Source organism: Rattus norvegicus, chromosome 8, assembly GCF_036323735.1.
Source record: "Rattus norvegicus strain BN/NHsdMcwi chromosome 8, GRCr8, whole genome shotgun sequence".
In the NCBI taxonomy this organism is placed as follows: domain Eukaryota; kingdom Metazoa; phylum Chordata; class Mammalia; order Rodentia; family Muridae; genus Rattus; species Rattus norvegicus.
The window spans coordinates 115,344,709-115,352,242 of NC_086026.1; the positions used below are offsets into that span (position 1 = coordinate 115,344,709).

Consider the following 7,534-nt stretch of genomic DNA (forward strand, 5'->3'; position numbering starts at 1 on the left):
TCCCGACCCAATTGCTTGGGAAGAAGTTTGCACGTTGCCCTGGCCCTTTCTGCACAGAATGGCTTCCTCCATAAGAGATGGGCAGCATCAGGAAAGGGAGAATCCTCCTCCTTCACACCTCTAACAACCATTTGGAAGTGTGTGCCCTAGCCATTGTGTCAATACTGAGCTAGGAAAAGGAAACAACCTCTGCTTTCTAATTGTTTTTTTTTTTTAATCAGCATACTAAGCAACGGGTTGGTTATGACGTTTTCATCCATAGTTTGCTTTCATTGATCGTCTTCTCTCTGCCCTTCTGGTGTCTCCAACCCCACTCCCCAGGTCTCCCCCTCCCCCCCCAGTAGGTCCCTTCATGTCACACGCATTCTATTCCTACCTCCCTCCTACCAAGCCCACTCTGAACCCAGGATGCTTTGTGGAACACAGTTATTTCTAGATCCACTCCTTTCTTACAGATGCTGTGATTTCATTTTCTCTAATAGAGGAATGAAGTTTCTAGACCATGTTTTTCTTACACATCCACATATTCATGGACACTGAAATTGAGTCCATTTCGAAGAGTGCAGCGACAATCACGGGTGTGTAAGCAAGAAGGAAATCCTCTACTATGTCCCTGTGTTCTTGTTATCTATGGTTATGGAATAAACCACCCCTGAATGGAAAGGCTTGGGATAACCGTACTCACTTATTTCACTCATAAAACTTTAACCCAGTCCAGACTCAGCAGGACCAATCGTTCTCTGCACACCATTGCGTCAGGAGGGCTGTAGGACACATGGCTTGACTGACAGCTGGGAGCTCAGAGAGGGCCCAGGGCAAGAAGCCCGGTGTCTCTCCATTTTGGCCTCACATTGTGTGCTTCTCAGCCTCTCCTCAGCACCATGATCAATTCAGAGAAGAATTATTCCAAGAGACAAAGAAGCTGACAGCGTCTTGAAGTCTGGGTCTAGAAAACCCAATTTCACACCTGCCATAATTTAGATCAAGACTTGACCGAGCACAAGTTCGAAGTAATGAGCTCCACATCTCATTTCCCAATGAGCGTGTTTAGAGATCTTGGAGGGCCAGGCTTTCAAAGCATCTCAACCCAGCGAGAGTCTGAGACTGATCAGTTCAGTGATGGCAGCTCATGTCAGTATTAAGACCATTTCAGTGAGATACAAGGAGAATAGCCAGACCCACACTGTCTTAAATTATGTGAATTACGATCCACCGAAGGACTAAGGAGTGATAATAAAACTTGAAATGGGGGTGGGACCACAACTTTTGTCAATTAAAAGAAGCAGAGATATCTACAAGAAACTTCTGTAAATGTGTGAGAAAGGGAGGGAGAGAGAGGGCACACTGTCATGCTTCTTCCACAGTTCAGTGTGTGTGCATGTGTGTTTGTGTGTGAGAGAGACAGACAGGGACAGAGACAGACAGACAGAGAGACAGAGAAACAGAGCTAGACAGAGAGAGCATTCACATGCTTATTCCCAGCATACCTATGAAGAATCGGTTCTCTCTGTACACCACGTGGATCCTGGTGTAACAGGCCAGGATAACTTGGTGTCACCTTAGCACCATGTGTAACCTTAGCACATCTGACACCATGTTAGAGGCACCATTCCGACCTTAAAACTCAACAGATAGATCCCAACACCTGCCAAACCGGGAACAAAGATCTAATCCATCGAAGACCTGATCCAGAGCTCCAGGATCCAGGACTACCCTCACTTCTTGGCTTCTACAGTTCAGCTTCTTGCTAACTGTTCTTGCTAACTGAAGTGTGTCAACTAGGATGTGGGTTTTGTGCATGAAAGACCAAGAAACTGTGAGGACTGCTGCCATGTGGTTTGGGCAAGGTCCCTATGCAGCAATAAAGATTTAAATTTGGCTTTAAGAGTGTCCATGTGGCAGTCCCTGGTGACCTTACCCCACAACACTGGGGATTGAACTCAGTTCATGGGGCCTGCTGAGTCATCCCACCAGTCCCAACAATGACTTCATCATCAGGTGATGTTTAAAGTCCTCAGACTCTACTCTCACCCTGCTCAACATGTTGGACTGCACGCTGCTCTCGGGGAAAAGGACATTACACATATTCTGACGTCTAAGAATGGCCTTGCCAACTTTCACATTATTCTGTGGGATTCTGCGACTTCTCCCCATCTCTTCTTAGGCTTACACCAATGCCCCTCATGCTGCTGTGTGAATATGGTTATCACTACATCAAAGGTTGCAGGTTTTGTTCGTTTTTTATACCTGTATAACCAGCTACATGACTGAAGAGCTTTCCCAGCAGAGAATCCATTGCTCTGACCTCGACTATTTGTCCTAGCTTGCCCTCCACCACCGTGATGAACACCATTATAAAAAGCGACTGTTGGGAGGAAGAGGTCTATTTCAGCTTATACGTACATGCCACCGTTCATCACTGAGGGAAATCGGGGCAAGAACTCAAGGGAGGAACCTGGAGGCAGGAGCTGATGCAGAGGCCATTGGCTTGTTCCTCACAACTTGCCCTGCCTGCTTTCTTATATAACACAGGACTACCAGCCAGGGATGGCACATCCAAGAGCTGGGTTCTCCCACATCAAACATCAATCTGGAAAATGCCCCATGGACTTGCCCACGGGGTGATCCAATGACAGCACTTTCTCCATTAAGGTTCTCTCTACCCAAATAACCCTAGTTTGGGTCAAGCTGACAAAAACAGAGTAAAGCTAGCAGTTTTCTATGTAGATGATCATATTATCTGAAAATAAAAGAAAGCGAGTGTTGGTGAACAGGACAAAGTAAGAATATCTCTGTTTGGGGGGCTAATTTAGGCCTATTTTAGGACCCCTTTAGGAGAGCCCTTAACACTAGACAGCCAGTCCTGACTTGAGCATCTTTCTTGCAAGGAAGCTCACTTCCTTCCCTTGTTTCAGTGAAGGTAGTTTTAGGTGCAATTACCATTTAAAGCAGTAGCATTTGAGTAGAGCAGAGTTCTCCCTGCCCTGCGATGTGATGCAGATGGACCCCTTATCTATCTAACAGGGTGAAGATCTAAATAAGATGACTCCTTCCGGGAGGAAAAGGAAATACTCCCACCTGACTCGGAATGTGAACTTCAAAAGCTCCATTAACTTCTCAAAGTTTTGGTGTTGCTGCCTAGCACAGAGATTTATGGATTTGCCATCTAAGCACCATGAGGGAGAGGGAGAGGGAGAGGGAGAGGAAGAGAGAGAAGAGAGAGAGAAGAGAGAGAGAAGAGAGAGAGAAGAGAGAGAAGAGAGAGAGAAGAGAGAGAGGAGAGAGAGAGGAGAGAGAGAGAGAGAGGAGAATTGGAGAGAGAGAGAGAAAGGGAAGTTCTCTTAACAGACACAGTATTTTTATAAAGGATAATATTATTTCAAAAAGACTATGCAAGTTCATCTATCAGGAAAGAATAGTGAAAATGTTCCCAAATGTGCTTTAAAATGAATTCACTGCTTTTCAGGAATAATTGTCCCTAGGCTACTGGGGAAATAACAATTCATCAGGCAGCACCCACTGCAGGCGGACACCAGGCAGCCAGATCTACACATGGGAACGCAAAAACACTGGTTAGCATTTCAAATGCAATTATTCACACATTTTCTGGGAATTCTTTTCTTGAGCCATGAATAATGTGTCCCTATCTCTCTGAATTCTGGCTCTGAGTTCATGTTTTCTTTTTCCTGGGGGACTTTCTGGTTCGATTTCAAAAGATAAACTGTCTTTGGAAACCATGGCAAAGGCTCATCTCCAGTCCTCCTGCTCTTGTAAAGAAGTTATTTTGCCTAGAGGAGGAGAGAGGTTGCCACTCCTGTGGGCACCCCATCTGCTTTTCCTTTGTAGTGGAGCAGTTGTTAGCTGCCCAGTGGAGACTTTCTGAAACTGAACTTAACGAATTAGTTAAGCAGTCCCCCTTAGCCATCCTCCATTTCATATTCTCCATGCTGGGAAACATGAGGGTCTACAGGTTAATTGTGACTTTCTTCCTATGTCACATCCAGTTCACTCTAGGTAATCGCCAAAGCAGAAAGCATGAACTACTGTGCACCAGCAACAACACCATTTCTATGTCTGTTTAAAGAGAAAAAGATGACCAGTTCCTCATCCCAAAGAAAAAAGAAATAGCATAAGTGTTCCTCAAAATCTTAGAAGAACAGACACTCTTTTATGATCCGATAATTCTACCTTGGGTGCATAGCCAAATGGTATGAAATGTATGCTGATGAGATACCTACATTTCCTATCTTCAATGCAGCTCTACTCATAGTGGTCAAGATATAGAATCAACCTAAGTGTCCATCAGTGGATGGGTGAATTTAAAAATATGGCATATGCATATACACACAAAGAAGTTCTATTTAGCCTGTGAAAGGGACCTCCTACTGTTACAACAGCATGCATGAATTGAAGGATGCTGCGTGAAGCCATGCACACACAGACAAATGGCCACTCTCACTTATATGTGGATTCTAAAATGCCAAACTCAGAGATACAGAGAGGAAGTGGGACTGGAGCCAGAAGTTGACAGCACATTCTGCTCTCTCAGAGGACAGAAATGAGATTCCCAGCACCCATGTTGGATGGCTCATAAGGGATCTAACACTCTCGTCTGGACTCTTTGGGCACTGCTGCACATGTGCACATGTTGCATGATATTTGGTCACACTGTGAATCCCAAGATTGCAAAAACAAAAAACAAACAAACAAACAAAAAACCCTGTTTCTAACTGTGGTGTGGCTCAGCCCTTAAACATACACCTTTGATTCTTCTGGCTGGAATACAGACATACCCTTACTACACACATTTAATCCCAAACAATGAAGGCAAAGTCAGTTTGTAGAAGGAAGCAGCCGTGTTTGAAAGTGATGTCGAATTGAGTGGCAGACAAAGTGACGAGTCAGAGAAAGATTTGATAGAATAGGATCTGTCCAAATCTCACAAGAAGGGGGAGGAAAGAGAAGCTACTTAAAAGAGAGCAGGGGAAAAGCAGTTTTACTGGGATAGTTTTACATCCCGGGGTTGAAGAGAGAACAAGCTAGACACAGGCGAAGACAGAACAAGCCAAGAATGAGAAGGAGCCAGAAGATTAGAACAGATGGCTAGAGTTAGTTTGAGGCCAAACAGAGCAAAAAGTCAAAGGCCAAGAGAGAAGCCAGATTAGATCAGTCAGCTTGGGGAGGACCATAAGCCAGAACAGCTGAGTTGAATCAGCCAGCCAGAGTTCAGAAAGAAGGAGAAAGCAACGAGCTTATTCAGCAGTAAGTCTTAGAGGCTGAAAAACATTCTAATCTTAGATAAGATTGCACAGAGGCTGGAAGCTTCCAGGATTAGGCCTAGGTTAGCAGATGGAGGCAGTGAGCCTCCAAGATGACAATTGCATCAGGAGAATAAAAGTGACTGTTACATGCACTGACAGACAGACAGATATACACATAAATAAAAATAAACAACTTTTCAAAGTAGAAAGTGGTGGTTAATGAACAGGTGTAACCTGGTAGATGTTGGTGAAAGGATTTTCAGTCAGATATAGGAATAAATTATGAGATATGTCATGCATCATGAATATGATGACGTGTCAATTTTTAATTTGACAGGACCCAGGAACAAGCCTTGGGGCCCACCTGTGAGAGATTCTTTAGGTTAGGTTAGCCTCTTGGAAGATTATCTGGATTAAGTTTAACTGAGATAAGAAGACCCATCCACTGTGGGTGGCACCATTCCCTAGGGTAGGATTTCAGACCGTATGCAAAACAAAAAGTGAGCTGAGCACAAAGCATTTATCATTCTCTTCCTGACTGTGGGCATAGTATGACCAGCTGCTTCAAGTTCTTGCTGCCTTGATGTCCCTGCCCTGCTGCTCTGTACCTTGAACAGTGAGCCAAAGTAAATCCTTCATTTCTTAAGTTGATTTTGCCAGAGTGTTCAATCACAGCAAAGGAAAGGTACATATGAAGGGGGTCTGGCTAAATAAACTGTTATAACAGAATTTTGTTGTAAGTTGTAGTTTTAATAACAGAGGAAATATCTGCTTCAGTAGGGCAGATAACCACACACAGCTAACTCTTCTTAAAGTATTTTTAAATGGCGAAAAGCATTCATTCACACAGAGACAATATATCCAGGAATGAGAACCGGCAAGGGAGAAATTTCTTGGAGTAGTGATTTTCTTAGCAGAATGAAGAAAACTGCAGACCGTGGGTGATATATATATATATATATAGAGAGAGAGAGAGACAGACAGACAGACAGACAGACAGACAGACAGAGACAGACAGAGACAGAGACAGAGAGACAGAGAGGAGAGAGGGGCTTGAGTTATTCTTTCTTCAAAACCTTTAGAAATCCTGGTCTTTAGAGCAGCAGGCATCCTGAAGGATGTGGCTGAGGCGTGGAAACGTGGGGGTGGGGAATCTTGCCTGGAGACTGGTTAGGCTCTCAGTTTCCCTTCCTTCCTTGAAGCTCCCTGGTCCTCCACTCTTCCCTCCTGTCAGCCATTCCTCCCTGCTCCTCAATTGTTTCCAGTCAGACATTTCGCCCCCAATTCTAAGCACAGTCATGAATCAGGGACTTTGGAACGAAAGTCCCTGTGTGAGAAAGCCTGAAACCAACAGAGTAAGCAGCAAAATAAGACGGAAATGAATATATAAGTAAATCCAGGGAGATCACCGAGAATGAGAACAAAGAGAGCAGAGATTAAGCGACAGAGGGCAGACACACGATTAGGAGATAGCATCTTCCTCAGCGGAGAAAATTATCAAAGAAATAGTTCTCCCTCTCTCTTTTCTGGTGAGTGCATTCAGCCTACATAGAGAGCAAACAATAGAGTAACAAAATAGTTCCAGTCAAGTCCAACAATGAATTTTGGAGGGTCACTTACAGGTGACTCAAAGCCAGCTAGAACACTGAAAAGCCTCTCACCTTAGCAGGGTGAGGACTCGCAGAAACTGCCTTGTTGGAGCCCAACTTTCTCCTCTTTGATCTTCTGCTTATCCCTCCTCTAAAACGAGGCTGTCTATGAGAGGGACAGAGCTTCGCTCTGTTGTGCATATCTTAAGAGGGTTAGGGGTCCTGGAAACTCAGCAGCCACCAAAGCCAGAGGTTTTCAGGTTCTTGTGCCATGAATTTTAAGAACTGAAATTCTCGGACCACAGAAAGAGAGCTTTAGAAAGAAGTCAACTAACCTAGGCTCACCAGCGCTCACAGAGACTGAACCACCAACCAAAGAGCATGCCTAGCCCCCTACACATTTGTAGCAGATGCGCAGCTTGGTCTTCAAGGGGGTCCCCTAACGATTAGAGCAGGGGCTTACCCTGACTCTGTGGCCTGTCACTGGATTCTCTTCCCTTAGATGGACTGCCTGGTTGAGCCTCAGTGGGAAAGGATGCACTTAGTCCTTCTGCAACTTGATATCCCAGGGCGGGTTGGCACCCAAGGAGCCAGGACTTCCCCTTCTCTGAGGAGAAGTGGACTGGGGTGGGGGGTGGGGAGGATTTGTGGGGGTGGAGCTGGGAGGAGAGGAGGGCGGCTGTG

The 7,534-nt window shown here is 44.9% G+C and overlaps 2 protein-coding genes across 4 annotated transcripts in view; one reads left to right on the forward strand and one right to left on the reverse strand.

Annotated features, from left to right (window-relative positions):
* Col6a6 (collagen type VI alpha 6 chain) overlaps positions 1-7,453 on the reverse strand; it is a 155,329-nt gene extending 147,876 nt beyond the window's left edge. For both annotated transcript variants that reach the window (XM_039082610.2, XM_063266454.1), the window contains exon 1: positions 7,314-7,453. The gene's annotated coding sequence lies outside the window, so the exon portion shown is untranslated. The remainder of the gene's footprint in view (positions 1-7,313) is intronic.
* Rpl29 (ribosomal protein L29) overlaps positions 1-7,534 on the forward strand; it is an 893,235-nt gene that overhangs the window by 288,266 nt on the left and 597,435 nt on the right. The gene's annotated exons all lie outside the window — the stretch shown is intronic.